Genomic DNA, 15,262 nt, shown 5'->3' with positions numbered 1-15,262 from the left:
CAAGTCCTTAAGTCACAAATACAAAGATGATTTTATTTGGTGTGCTTTTGCGTAACAGGCTCTCTCAGGATGAGGACTTTGTTTGCAGCCAGTGCGAGTTGGTGGGTGACTCCGTTTGGCTTGCTGGTTGAGGCAGGTTCTCCTGAATCAGTTCGCGTGGAAACCAAGCTGCACCTGAGCAAACACTAAGAGGCGGGGAAGGAACTGCTTTCAGTTCGCAGCCACAAAAGTTAGAATGACTTATGCATGTTCCAGAAGGGAAAACTTTCTCTCATGGCCGCTTGTTTGATAAGATATAGCAGGAATTAATTTTAGTGGGGCTAGTAAATGTGAATTACTGTGTAGCGGGCCCCCTTCTAGCTGGATTTAGAGATTTATCAGGCTCTGTCTCTGCGTTGCTCTGATCCTCTTGGTCAACTGGAATGAGATAGCATGCAGGAAAGCATTTGCATATATATTCTCTAGGTACCAAAAACAGCAAGCAAAGAGATGTATGTGACAGTCCATGTGTTTCCTATGGTAGGCTTAATGGTTTCTATCTGCAGTTTCAGCTCAGCCCAGAGAGCATCAGGAGCAGAACAGTGGGTCACTGTGCAACAGGACATTGTGGCCAGCCCAGAAAAATGGACTCTGAGAGAGTACTCATCCCACTCATGGTCAGTCACTGCTCAAACTGTCGACAGATTTCCTTGTGTGAAACAAGGGCGGAAAAAAAACCCCAAAACCTGATTGTTTTCCAGCAGATGTGATGCACTACCAGGATGTGCTAGCAATCCGCTTTTCACTTGGGCAGAATGTTTCAATATGAACATAAATTCTTTCAGGTGCTGCTCATTAAAACTGTGGTGGAGAAGATAAAGGCACAGCACGTTGTCTGTCTTACTATGATGTGTCTGGCCTAGCATATACTCCGCACATTAGGGTAGAGACCACTCTGTCTAGTGTCTCACAACATGTTGATAGTAAGAACTGGATCCAGACAGGCAATGCTGGCTCATATCCAGAAAATGTTAACTATATATGTATATATCAAACTTGAAGTATTTAAACAGACCCCAACTCTGGCGTATCAAAGTGTCTAGAAAACATGTTTCTTCAAAAGAGCCTTTTCTACTTTGGAAGAAGCAAGAAAAATAGTAACAGGCAAGATATATTACAAAATCTGGGCCTCAGTCCAGGAAAAGCACAAGTTTCCAAGATCCTCACATTTTTACATTATGGCCTATATTGAGGTCAAACCTTTTTAAGGTGCAGATTTCTCTTCTCGGTACTTGAAGAGGAAACAATGTGGGTTCGTTTCCGTTTGGTTTCTTTATGGTGCGTAAAGGAATCTTGTGATATTTGTTTTTTAAAAGGTTGCGGCTTCTTTTTTATTGCTAGGTTCTATTCTTGTCTTGTCTTTGGGCTTGCAGTGAGTCTTGCTGGAGCTCTTAGAACTGAGGACCGTGGATTCCTCCTTGAACAGGAAGAACACGGAAACTTTAACAGGCTTTCTCCAACGTACTTTTTAGCAATCAAAGAAAGCCTATGAAAGCTTGAAAACTTTGAGTCTTTGTTCATTTAAAACAGATTTTGCTTTCATTGTATCTCATAACCCTACCAGTTTTCCAGTCCTCCAGAGTCTCACTATAGCAATGAGATAATTAAAGCATGAATTGCTATTGTCTGAAAAGAAGGCACCAGGAAAAATATCTCAAAAATAATATTAATAAAGAAAAAAAAGATGACAAAAATTCTATTATTTTGTTTGTGATAGGAGCAGCCCTTAAAGATTTTTGGAGGATCAAGAAAATCCCCCCTGGGTTCAGCAGTTCATCTCTTCTAACCGCAGTCAGGAAGGGTGCAGCCAGGGGATCGCCCTGCTCCAGGTACCATCCCTTCAGAGAGTGAACTGGCATTGGCACAGGTCAGTATTCAAGGATGCTTTCTGATCCCTGTCTTGGGTTCCCTTGAGAGCAGTGCTGCAAGGAACTTCAGATCAGGACTGTCTTAAAGCCTGCCGGGGCAGTTGATCCTGCCTTACCAGTTTGTACCAGTAAGAGCAGTAGCAGGTCTTCTATATATTACTGGCCTTGCTGTGTAAACACTGAGACAGAAATACTTTCCACTCATCCCCCTGCCTCCACAGTTAATCTACTCAGTCATTCTTTCTAATGCTGCATGTGGGTGCATGCGAATGTCATTACTAAGATAACTTGTTTGGGTTTATCTTACTTCTTATTTGCTTTTGAATGCAAAGGAGCCCAAGGGATTTCATACTGGGGCACATACTGACCGTTCAGGGGTGCTACTGAGAAAAGAGAGGTAGATAAGAAGGAGATGTACTCCTTTCCAGCCAGTCAGCTATATAGCATAACACTGATGCTACTTCCATATTTTTAACTAATCACTGACAACGTATTGATCTTATGAAAGAAGGTAAGTTTCAAGTGGCTGCCTTATTGTACATTAGTAAGGTGTACATCTATTGCTCAGTCTTCGTCTGCATACAGATAGTGCGAGAACATTTGCATGTATTGACAGTCTGACAGATGGAAAACACGTTACACCTAACACGTATGTGCTTTGCAGATGCCCCTATCTCCACCCTGAGCTCATCCGACCTCCTGTGGGTTGGCTGTTGGCTCGGTGCAGCGCTGTCATCCTGACCTGGCATGGGAAGTGCTGAGCCGTGCTCCTTGGTGTGTTCAGTGCCGCTGGACATCAGCAGCCTAGTGATAGGTGTGTTACTGCTCTTTCTCAGATCTGTGGGTAGAACAGCCAGAGAGCCTAGGCAAATGTCCCAATGCTTCTTTTCAGTCAGATTTCTGGTCCGGTAAAAGAGGACGTGTCTGGTGAAACTGGCCCCTAGAGTAGCCTTCAAATCTGCCTGTTCTTGGCCTCCTGACTGCCAGCTCAATTCACTATTTAGGAATTCTTCTCTGATGAGTTCTGGTGTGCCTTAGAACTGGTCTGCCTTTGCTCCATGCATCTCCTCTCCTGCAGAGACAGCCAACAGAAGAGCAAAAGCTAAGAGAAAAAGGGTTTTCTCATAATCCCCAGTGGCTGGAGTAGCCCAGCAACCTTGCTAGAGACACCATATTTTATAGTGAGAGCTGAAGAGGTGCTGAATTGTCTGTCCTTAGGTTTCGGTTCTGGGCACTTTACAGGGTGCACTCTCTGCATTTCTTCAGAGACCTCATCATTTCCATTTTGTTTTCTGGCCTGTTTTTTAATTAAGTGGTAGCCACTAATCTCAATGTCTCATACTGAGAAACCTGGGAAGTCCATGCCTTCTACTTCTGCCTCATATAAAAACTTGCTTCATATACAATGAAAGATAAGGGCTTTGTTTTTTTCTGCTAGAGAGTGTGTGGGTAGGAAGACATCCAATCTGTCAAACTCTTCGTGACTAATAAATATTAACTGCTTCAAGTCTTCTAATTATCTCAATTTTTTAAAATCTGTGGCCAACTACTTAAATATTTAACCATCTGCCAAAAAGCACTCTTGGAGGTTTATTCTACAACATACAGGCAATGTTGTTGAAAATGGAAACTTTTAATACAGTGCCTCAATGAATATGAAATTGGATTTTTTTTTCTTAAGTTGATAAAGATAGTGTGTTAAATTTTGTCAGGGTCTCCACATAACAACACCCCCAGTCTCCTTTAAACATTCCTCCATTTGAATGCACGTGAAGATCGAATTGGTACAGAAAGGTGGATAACCTCTCTGTGTTGGGATATCGAACAGTTACTTAAGCCGTGTTGAACACAATGGAGCTAGCCAAGGCACATGGCCATTGCTTCTTCTAGGTGATGCAATAGCTAAACACGGGAGGATGCATGTGGAAAAAAGAATAATGATGCTCATTTTCAATTCAGGTTTAGCAAGGCAGATGTATACCAGCTGGGCTTCCAACTCATGGTCTTCTCACTTTCACTTTCTTTTGCATTCTTTGCTTCTCTTGATCTGGCAATGTCTGTAAGACTGTTGCCTTGGGGGATGGGGGAGGGGGAGGGTGGGGCGCAGAGAGAGAGAGAGAAGAAGTCTTTGAAATCCCAGGGAGCGAGCAGGAATAATTCATGCAGCAGGTGATATTTCAAAGCTTCAGGTCAAGGTGAGTCATGAAGCCCTGAGGCCTTATATCCCTTCAGATCCCCAGAAGTTTTCTGAATTCCAAAAGCTTACTAACCTCTTTAAAGGTAATAATGAATAATCAATACTATATTTGATCCCTTGCATGAAGGCATTACAACAAATGGCACTAGATCTTTTGAAAGGAAGAATAACATTTTGATCTTACCTTGTAAAATTGCCACACTCAAGCCTACCTCTCGGCTCATATGCTTCATTGTGTAATGGCATCCAGCTGCACTACAAAGGACTCTTGCAGAAAGCCAGGCTCCTCTGAGAATACAATGCCTGATAGGAAATATTTAGACTCTGAGATCCTCTGACATGATGTTTTCGAGGGAGATCTTGTGTCATATCATTTTAATGGTGTTCTGCTTAGGACAGAGCAACCAAACCAAGCCCATTCTCAATACAAAAGACACTGGCTTTTGGAGAGACAGACCAGAATTCAGGTACAGTTTCACCATCAGGTGAAGAAAATTCCATTCAGTGAGATCTTCCAAAAACCTATAGAAGGGACCTATGTAAGGTCAAACTTACTTCCCTCCTTTTTCCTCATTCTTCCTTTCCCACCAATTATATTTTCTCTCCATTGTTATATTAGAACTGTCATGTGAGACAGAAGGGTGAGTGACATCATCTTGAACTGTCCCTCACTAGTCAGGGAAAGAAAAAATGTCTTTTGGCTATGGAATAAACAGTTACAGAAGTCTGAGCACACATGGGCTTAGGAAACAGTATTTGTTATCCAACCCAGACAAGTAACCCTGCTGAATTCAGGAAGAAGTCCTGGAGAGGTGACTGCCTCCTTTCAAGATGTGGAGTAGTATTTAATTTCATTTTTGTTTGTTTTGTTTGTTTTCTTTTATTTCTTTTGGTTTTGTTTTCTTTTGTTTCTGTGAAAGCTCTGAAATGCTCGTATCATAAGTTAGGATCCTGGGATGCCTGCCACATTGGCTAATGTTTCAATCTGAATTACATGTGGGAATTGCATGTCTTTCTTGTCCTCTGAGTTGGGATGTGTACATCTTTATTGGTTTATATAACAGTTGTCTCTTGTACATAATGAAGTGCTAAAAGAAGAAGCGGTGTGTACAGCCTTGGGTTTGGAGCTTGAGACTAAATACTGCCACGAACAGTGCAGTTAGGGCAGACTACAGCACAAAACCTTTAGAGTTGATGCCGACATGGACCTCACACCATCTCTGCTAGTAGCAAAGTTAATTAGTGGAACTCTGGCTCTGATTGTGTGTTGTATTAATGGCTGAAAGCTCTTCATGCAGTGAAGTAGCAGAGCAGCTTCACTCCCTATCATTGTCAGCTGAGGACAAGGATTGAATGATGCTTCACAAGCAGCGACTTCACAGGTTCTCCGGATGGAGTCTTTTATTATCTTTCATATGACTAATGATTCTGTGTTCTGGTTTTGAGGTAAAGAAATTACTTGCAGGTGATTTTCTTTATTTTCTATTAATTATGCTTGGCACAATTTCACTAGGTAAAAGTGAACGTGTATTTATTGACTCTTGTAGAAATTCCTAAATTCAAATCAAGGGAGAAGAGTATTTTAAGATGATCAGAGGCCTACCATTTTTTTAAGAATTAAGGATGGAATGACTGACACCAACCCATAATCTGATGGAGTCCTGTTAAATGAGGTTTTAAGCACGCTCTGCTCTCCCAGTTCTACCCCTCCCTTGAGTGAAGTTTGCAATCATATTGCTAGTAGGACCAAATAAGTATGGAGGGAGGTATTACATGATAAGTAACTATAGCACAGGGACAAGTCCTAATGTTGGTCCAAAGCTCCTTGGAGTTAGTGGCACTGTTAGCTTGAACCTATTTACTCTTTTCAGCTCACATTCAAAGACAAAGGCTCTATAGCTATTACCACTTTTCACTGACTGTGCTGTAATCTAATCTTTACTTTAGCCTTTCTCTTTTCAGTCACTTGATTCCGAAGTTACTCTTTTCCTGTATACAAACTAGTCAGGTCATTCTCTGTGAGTATACCAGTTCAATGGGATCTTCCAAAAGGCTATCTTCCTGAAGGATGGATGTGCAAGAAGGAAGCATCATAATCATAGAAATAGAATTATAAGAAGGAAATGTGAAACGTATCAAATACTATGCTGTATTACTTCATAATACTCTCTCCTGTTTCTGAATATGCTAGTTATTTCTCCCTTTTCAGTAAATTCTGCTATTCACTATTGGGCTTTGTGTGTGTAACTGTTTATATATCTATGCATTTGCATGTGTGTATACATATATATACAGTCACTTGTGTAGGTATCCATAGAGATATATGACACTGCATTAGGGTAAATTTACAGCAGTTGTTGATATCTGAAGCAATAAAAGGAGGGAAATTAATATATAAAGAAACAGAGTTTACAGTTGTCCTAAAAGGCAACAGTAAAGGAGGTTGTATTGTCTTTCTGTTTCATAGAAAAGTCCATGACTGTGCATCTAATAAACACATGAAAGTTGGGACACCAAAGTGGTGGAGTGCATTGACAATCAATGCAGCCCTTTTTCCACTGGTGATGAATTTTCTGTAGATGGTATCAGTAGGCACAGCTGAAATGAGATGCAGTGCATTCCTTCCCTGGAAGAGAGCTGCAGCTTCTGATTTCTGTGCCTGGATTTTTTTTACTCTCTCTTGCTTGCTTTGCTAGTCTGGTGATGCTATCAACTTCATGAGAGCTTTTGTTTAGGGTTGGTTTTTTTCCTCCCTCTCTGCATTTTCCTTCTACCCTCCCAGCCTCAGTATTTCCTTTCATGCTTTGGCTTAACGTAAATGAAACTTTCTGACTGCCAAGAGCAAACCTATAAATAAGCATAACCAAAGCAAAACTTAATTTAAATGTTAAATGAAAACTCTGGTCTAACCGTAGCTCAGTCATGCCCTCTGGGGTTGTCAAGTTAGTAGCAGTGTGCTAGTTTTCCTGCATGTGGCAACCACAGTGACAGCAGTCTGGTACAGGAACATCCAGGAAGGTATAAATTAGTCAAAATGCTGGTAGCAGTCAAGTTACAGCCATGCAGTACTCAGCCCATGTTAATTAGCCTTACCTTTTCATGTAGGTTTGCGGGGCTCTGTGTTGACAACTCCGGATGGTTTGCGGGTAGTTTTAAGATCTAGCTTGGGGTATGTACCAGCTCGTGCTACACAACAGCTACCATGTGACTCCAATTTAGATGTATGTTTCAAGTACTGTCAGGAGGCTTGCACTGAGGCCTTGCTGCTCTCCCACCTATCTCCGAGGGCAGGTCAGTGAAAAGGAAGTCACAAAGCGGGACCGTCTTGGCCTGTGACCAGGGAGGATGTATACTGCAGTCCTTTTCAAGCAAGCTCACTTGTAGAGTCCATTTCAAGTCTCTGTAAGTTCATATTCAAGGACTCGGTGGTGATTTAGACCCTCCTCTACTGTTTATTAAAGACTTCCACTGACTAAGTGAGCAGCAGGAAGAGTCTGAAAAGCCAGAGTCTGCAAGAAAATACTCCTTTTTTGGGTATGATACTTTTGATTTCAATATTTACATCCTAAACTACTATTTAACCATTTGAAGGCTCTGCCCTTGGTGGCTCTACCTGGCTTGAAGGACTCTTTCCCAAGAGGTAGCCTTTCCTTTCTCTGTGATTAACTGTCAAAAAACATACCAGGCTTTTCTCCCATCTTTCTCTTGCCTAGCCCTACTTGGACTAAAAAAACCTAGCAAACAATGTAATGAAGACAAGATTTTCAGTAAATAGAAATGTATTTTAAAAGAAAAGGGTCAGAAGAGTTAAAAAATAAGAGTCCAATCCAAGCCTTTACATTTTGAAAACATTGATGAAATTAGTTTTTCACTGTTTTACCAGCACTACTTTCAAGCTTCCTTCCCACGCTGTTGTGCAAGTTTCTTGCAGAGTACTCAGGGATACAAATCTTCACCAAGCCTGACTCCTAGTTTCTCTGACAAATGCTCACGCTGTGAAAGAAGAGGCATCCGGCTGCCCTGGATTGAGCAGACTGTCAGACATCCCCAGAGAAGTTACCACGAAAAGAAGCTTCTTCAAAACTTTGTTTAAAGTGAGGGTTGTTAATCAAGGCCTTGGTGCTCTCATTAGAGAGGGGAGGAACAATTTAAAGTCAGGAAGCTGCAGTATATGAAAGTCATGAAATTGAAATGAACGCATCTTTTGCCAGCTGGTTTCACACCCCCAGTTGGCAATCCGCAAAGGTTTAGAGGGGGAATTAAATCCATTTTTCAGCAGAAATAACTATTTTTGTGATTATCATATAGATTCCATGAGCTACACTTTGGTCCTATCAAGATAGGCAGGCAGCTGCATGAGAGGTGGAAAGAGAGAAAATGATTGAGATGAAATCACCACCAACAGCTACTGCAGGCAAGGAGGCAGCATTGGATTCCAGCCACAATACTTCTGCAACCTGGTTTGAATGGGCCTGATGGGATGCCATAATGTAACCTACACTGAACAAGGTACGTGGAAAGCTGTCTGACATGGGGCTCTATTTCAAAGGAAAAAAAAAAACCCACCAGATTCCTTCCAGGCTTTAATTGCTTTTATTTTACTTGTTTTGCTCTTGGGGCTAAGATTGCCTTCAATAAAAAGAGATTAAAAAAGTAGAGTGAAACAACACTCTAAACCTGAGTCAAATGAGAATAGCTTGGAGAAAAAAAAGGTTTTTCTCAGTGTCAGTCTTTAAACCAGCTGAAAGGCCTGAGTGAAATGAGTGACTGAAGTTTCTTATCACTGTACAGGGTGTAGTTCTGTTCTTATATTTTTTTCCTTTTTTTTTTCCTTTCCCAAAAGTCACTGGCCTTCTAAGTCCATTAAGTGTTACAAGGGTGGAAGAAGTGATTTTGGTCAGGATATTGCTGCCCTACTGCAGAACTGATGACTCAGCTCCCACCTTTATCAGCTCTAGTCACAATCTTACCCTTCAAGCACAAATGCTGCAACTGGGTTTCCAGCTGCAGGCCAAATCTGTTTTGTGTATCAAAGGTCAGGATCAAGTCCTCAGCTGTGAACTGCAGGAGTATAAATACTTTCTGGCAATTGGACTTTAGTTGTCTGGTGTATCTTCCTAGCCAACAATTGTGGTGCCTGCTGTTTTTGATAGCAATTTCCCCATCCCCTTTTGGATTACTGGAAATTCATCCCTGTGCAAAGAGCACGTGTATCTCTTGAAATCTCAATTTATGTCCCGTTGTGATTATTTAAGAAGTGCCTGGGAACCTTGTAGGGACTCAGCCCTGGGGTGAACTAAAGATTAGTTTCTATTTACTGCAAAGTAGCAGAAAGCGTCATAGCCAAACATTGTCCCTGGCAGGAAAGCAGAGGAAGAGCTAACTGCAGCTCACCAGCTACTGCATCATGGGGGTGACGTGAGTGCTCAGAGTGGCTCTGGCCACACACACAGGTGGGAGGTGGACATATTTCCCTGTTAAAACAGAGAAAAGGGAGGCTGAGAAGCGGAGAGTAAAATTAGCACCCTTTCTGAACTCTCTTAAAGACTGCACTGATCTAGACAGCTAAAGGTGAGGAGGACTATCCATAAATTCTAGGCATTGGTTTAGAAGCTACTAAATATTGGGAAGGGAAATTACTTTGCTGTCCAGAAAATGGCACGTCAGTTCTTGCAGGCCTTCTAGCAAGACTTCTGTGTACCACCCCATTCCTCAAAAGATTCCCGCCAGTGAATATTTGATCTGTTGTGAAATAGAAATAAAACTGGGTAAGTCATGGTTTTAGAGACTAGGATTTTTTAACCCTGTCTAGAGGACTCCACCGATTCATCCAGCAAAAGTGAAGAGAAATACCCACAGTCTCTTGCTGTCGGGTCACTGGTTATTGAATACTATGGAAAGAACTGCAGATCAGTACACAACCTTTTCAGAACCCATGTGTCATTCTGACAACTTTCCAGGACCAAGGGGGGCAGGCTTAATCTGCATACATATTAACATAAATTTACATAGGAATTGAATCAGAGATGAATGCGCGCAGTTGTTATTGTTGTGTATTTACAATAAACTTCACTGTAAGTGTTGACAGCACTTCACAAAACAGAGAGGAAGACAAAACATTCTTTGAGAGTCAAAGAGTAAATGCAGCACCATTTTTCCTGAAAATGTTTCCTCGTGGCTTCCCAAAAATTTGATATGGCCACAGGCATCAAGGAATGCAGCTTTGAGGCTGTCAGATGGCTGCTACGTGTGCATGAATGGCAAAATAAATCTGATCTTCCACAGAGGAACGTGCTGTGGTCTGTCATTGAAGGGATGTATTCAGGGATGGAGGTAAGGATTCTAGAATTTCTGCACATTTCTTCAACATTGTATCTAAGCAGCAACTTTTTACTACATGAGTTTGACCTCTCTGAAATCTGTACAGCAAGAGGAAGAGTTTCACGTGTGTTTCTGTCTACTTGCTGATTAATAGTTCACCCACTAGACCTGGCATCTGTGAGTCAGAGGTGAGTTCTGAGCCTATGATGGAAGAGGGCAAGACAAGGCAAATTTGCTGTCTCCTGGTATGGGAAAATCAGTGGTGCACCGTAAGGTTACACATATGACTCTTCTATGCTATTTCATTCCAAAAGAAAGGCCCCCTCTGTGGAAAATCCTTTAAATAGATGTGATTTTGATGTGGAGCAGAAGAAAAAAATCTGAGGTTGATATTTTTCAAAAATTAATCAGCAATGGGCATTGACATTTAATAAAAGGGCCTGTAGCATCCCTGGCCATAGAAGATCCTGGGAAAAAATCCAAACTGCCAACACAATTGCTGGATAAGCCAGCCTAAGGGACCTGGAGGGCACTGCCAGAAGAAATACCCCCTTTAACTTTCAGCCACATTCATTACCAAGGAGGTGGAAGAACAGCACGATGTGCTCTGAATAAATTGTTTGATACACTTGTTTAGGTCTTGGAGTTAACTCTTATTTAGGCTGTTATACTCAATGCTTTTTCTCTTGAAAAAGGGCAGAGGAGTAAGGAGATGGATGTGTATGGCCAGCACAGCTTTCTCTGTACTACATTTTTGGGGATCATGTCATTAGGATAGGGAGGGAAATGAATTAAACCATACAAATATGATTTAGACCCAGGGTTGAACGTGGCAGCTCAGGAAGCATCTTGTTTAGAACTTAATGGATCCCAGCAATGGTTTGAGGGTCAGATGTGGTATAGGTATAAATCAGAGTAAGCCCTGCAACCTTTATGGGAAATGTGCTGCTGTAGGAGCCGGGTGTTGTTCAGAGCATCTTTTGGAGTGTCTGACCTTCCTTAGGACCTTGGGAATGAGAGAAAAGTGTCTGTGGGTTGGGGGTTATGGTCCCAAGTTGTTTGCCACTGCAGCTTAACTAGTCACCCTGCATCAGCTACTGCTCATATGTGAGTTCTTAACCCGTAGCAAGTATGACCTTGAGTTGTCTCTGTGAGCCTAGGTCTGAGGAGGAAAGAGAAACAATGGCCTTTTGAGATATTTCTCCGGTGGGCCCAACATCAGGCTGTTGCTGCGCCTAGAGGAACAGGAGAGAGATACGGTAGCACGCGTCTTGCTGTCAAGTTTTTTTGGGCTGTTTGTTTAAGAAGCTCATCTTTTATACTGTATGAGTCACTTTGCTATTGGCACTCTAACACAGGAGAATGAAACAATCCTTCTGCAAATCTTGGGACAATTATTGGCCATCCTAAAACATGTTCATGCCTTATGTCTGAACAAAAAATCATAAATAATGTTATCCCTGTGAATCAGAGTAACCCAACTCAGGGCTTTTGCTTACAAATCATCTCGTCAATTATTCAGCCAGTTCCAATTTTGGGTGACTTGCTGAAGAGAATTTGGGTCATAAATTGATATATCCTAAATTGGGTTAGTGACAGAGTGGATTATGTAAGGACTTTCACTGCTGAGCCCCAGGTCCAATCTCCTGCTGCAATAAATACTTGGTTTTTTTAATGGCATATGGGATAAATCCAAGAGACTGGGAAAGCTTTGGTTTAAAATGCACTGTAGTGTCGTGGTTAGAGATGCTTCCTTGGAGAGACAGGCTTGGTTCTCTGGTCTAACTCAGGCAGAAGAGAGAGCTGAAATTGATCTCCAGCCCCCCAAGGGACAGATCCAGCTGCACAGGAAGGTGGTCATGTTCCCTCCAGGTGCTTTCTGTGAGGCACCCACCTAGGAGACACGTTCTGGGAACACTTAAGTCTGGCAGAGGAATACTTAGTTTGTAAAAGTGCAGTTTCAAGCATCAAGCTCCTTAGAGCCAGCATAACGCATGTCTCTAGCAACTGAAATGTAAGGTAATTCCCTCGTGTGATGTTAAGCATCTGTAAACTTAGTTGACCAAATGGGAAGAGTCTTGAAGATCTAAATTTGAATCCAGGTGCCTAACAGGGCAGCCCGTTACTTTAGTCTCTTTAGGAGTTTAAGATCATGTTTACTATAATCTTTTCAGCTCTGTCCCCAGATTGCTGTTTTGAGCTAACCTCAGTACCCACAGAGGGCTCCGTGACCCATCCACCGACTGCTGAGCTTGCTATGAGACTAACTGCAACTCTGAGCCTGGTTTTCCCTCCCATCTGGCAGCAGCAATGAACTGCTGCTGACTGAATGACCACTGATTCTCTTGGAAGCAGAGCTATGTGAACAGCAACAGCCAACTCTGTCACCATTTGTGAGGATTTGTAGCTTGGGCCCTGAGACATCTGGCTGAGATATTTACTCAGTCCTGTATTGCACTCACTGAGGCTCTGCGTTCACATCTGGAGTCTAGACTGAGTGACTCTATGGGCTGGCCTTCAAGCCTCCGAACAGCTCATGTCCCCCTCGTTCTCTCACTTTGTCTTTTTATTGCTTTATTGGTTTATTTATTTGCTGTAGGTGCTTCTATCTCATTTCCTCAGACATTCCTGTCACAGCCACTTGAGAGCTTCAGTGAGGAATGACAGCGACTGAAAGGGACCTGGTAAAAGCTGACGGGATGGGCAGGAGAGAAAGGCTGTGATGTTGTTCAGTCATGTGGTTATGGTAATGGGGGAGGCCTGGTACTTGATTATGTTGTTTCTTCTGAGTTCTGTGGCTGTGATTGTGGGAAATGACAGCACTCAGCTGCACACAGCTTGCATTCACCACACGTGACAGGGAGCAGGGCTTTCTGTAAGCTGTTAGTGGTGGCCATGTGGCTGAGCCAGGCAGGGAGCTGAGCTGCCCACTACCCTACGTTAGATCCTCTGGGTAAAATCTGGGTCATCATGGAGATATTCTGCCTCAAGTTGGTTGGAGTTGTTTCCTGTTTGTTGTCTCGCTTTGAGGATGAGGAGCTGGGGGAAAAAGCCTAAACCAGGATACGGTGGTTAGTGTTCAGTAACCTAAGCATGGAGATGTGAGGTATCTAAGACACTGGCACAGGGCTTGCCAGATGCATGGGAGATCCTGTGAGAGAGACTTTGAGCATCTAAAAGCAACATCTAGGTTTAAGAAATTAATCCCTTCAGTTAGGCGTGCTTCCTGTCTTTGTGCTTCGGTGTGTTTTGAATATGGGATGCTGAGAGCTTTAGCCCCATGCTGGTGCTGTACTTTCACGACAGGTGGACTCCTGCTTGATCTGATGCTGTCCCTAGCAGTATCAGCAGTTACTGCCTGCCCTGGGACCAAATGTTCCCAAATGTTGCCGTCCTTACTCCCAGCCTTTCCTCATTTCTTTCCCTTGGGCCGTTAGTCCATTAGTTCGACTCGCTGCTCTGCCTGTCCCATATTCGCCTTGCAATGGTTTTCCTTTGTTTTAGATTTCCTGGTTGTCTAACAGCCCTGTCTGCCACTGCCAAAGAAATACTGCTAGGGAGTCAAGGGCTAAGTATTGCTGACAACAGTGGGGTTATGACCTGGAAACGTGGTGAAGAAACTGAATGGGATAATGGTGAAAATGTATGTAGTGCTTGAAAAGATGGGTGTACCGGTTTGTGTAGGTAGATCTGTATGTATTTGCATACAGATAAACCAGAATCCACATCAAGAGAACGTCGCAAACTCTAGAAATTTGGGCACCGAAATGGAGTTCAGTTCACCCTTTTAAGAAGAGTAAAGGGATTTCAGAAATTCTCTGAGCGCTCAAAGTAGCCAGCAACAGCATGATGGCTGTTCTAAGTAAAGGGCCTTAATCAGAGTATAAAAAAAGACTGGAATGATGTTTGAACAACATGTCTAGCTCCTGAGCATTGTCTCTGCCCTGCTATCAATGACACCCATTGTGCAATAACAACATTTGCACAGAGATACGTCCTGCTTTGCGCACGGAGAATATATTGAAGCAGCCATAGGGCTAGAAAAGTCCCCAAGGGCCTGCCTGCCAGCTGCTGGCTGATGTAGAGCTGCTGCTGCTGATAATAGGGTACATGTGCTGGCTTTGAGCTGAACTAGGCAATCTGGGGCACAGTCAGATGTGCTCAACGAGGATCAAGTTCAAACCTGTTTAAGAAGTTAGTTCCCGTCAGTGGTGATTTAAGCTAAGTAGTTTTGCTGTGTATTGGAAAGGACGAGGAATGCTCACAGTCAGCTACTTCATCTTGGCTGTCACAGTGGTGATTTCAACACAGCCAGGGGAGTCAGAAAGACAACAAACAGCTGAGATCTGTGACATCCTAAATCAGGCAGACACAAGCTGCAAAAGGTGTGTTTCCATTAGGTGTTTGCCTGCTTGTATGTAGCAGAATTATGGTACACACTTCGCTCTCTCTTTCCAAGTAGTTAAAATCAAGGAGTGCCCAGACTTCTTTGAAGATGCAGGCCGTTGTTCCACACTGGAAACGGCTGTTGCTGGTTGAAGGTTGCTGATCCAGTCAGGAGCTAAACTGCTGCAGGCAAAATGTCAGTGTGAGTGAGCCTAGAAAACACAGATTTTTGCTGTAAAGATTGATGTACCATCATCGGAGAGCAAATGTAAATTCCCCCACTCTACTAAATGCTCTCACAGGAGAGGAAATTAAAAAAAGATCACTGCAAGATTCAAGAAACATTAATATACCAATAATTAGGGAAAAGAGCATTGTCTATGACATCTGAGTCAATGTCACCCAAATTTATCATCAGCCGCATTCCTTCTAGGAACATTCTACACGTGCT

The sequence above is a fragment of the Gallinula chloropus genome (assembly GCF_964237585.1).
Source record: "Gallinula chloropus genome assembly, chromosome: 2".
NCBI classification, from domain to species: Eukaryota; Metazoa; Chordata; class Aves; order Gruiformes; family Rallidae; genus Gallinula; species Gallinula chloropus.
This window is presented reverse-complemented; position numbering follows the sequence as displayed.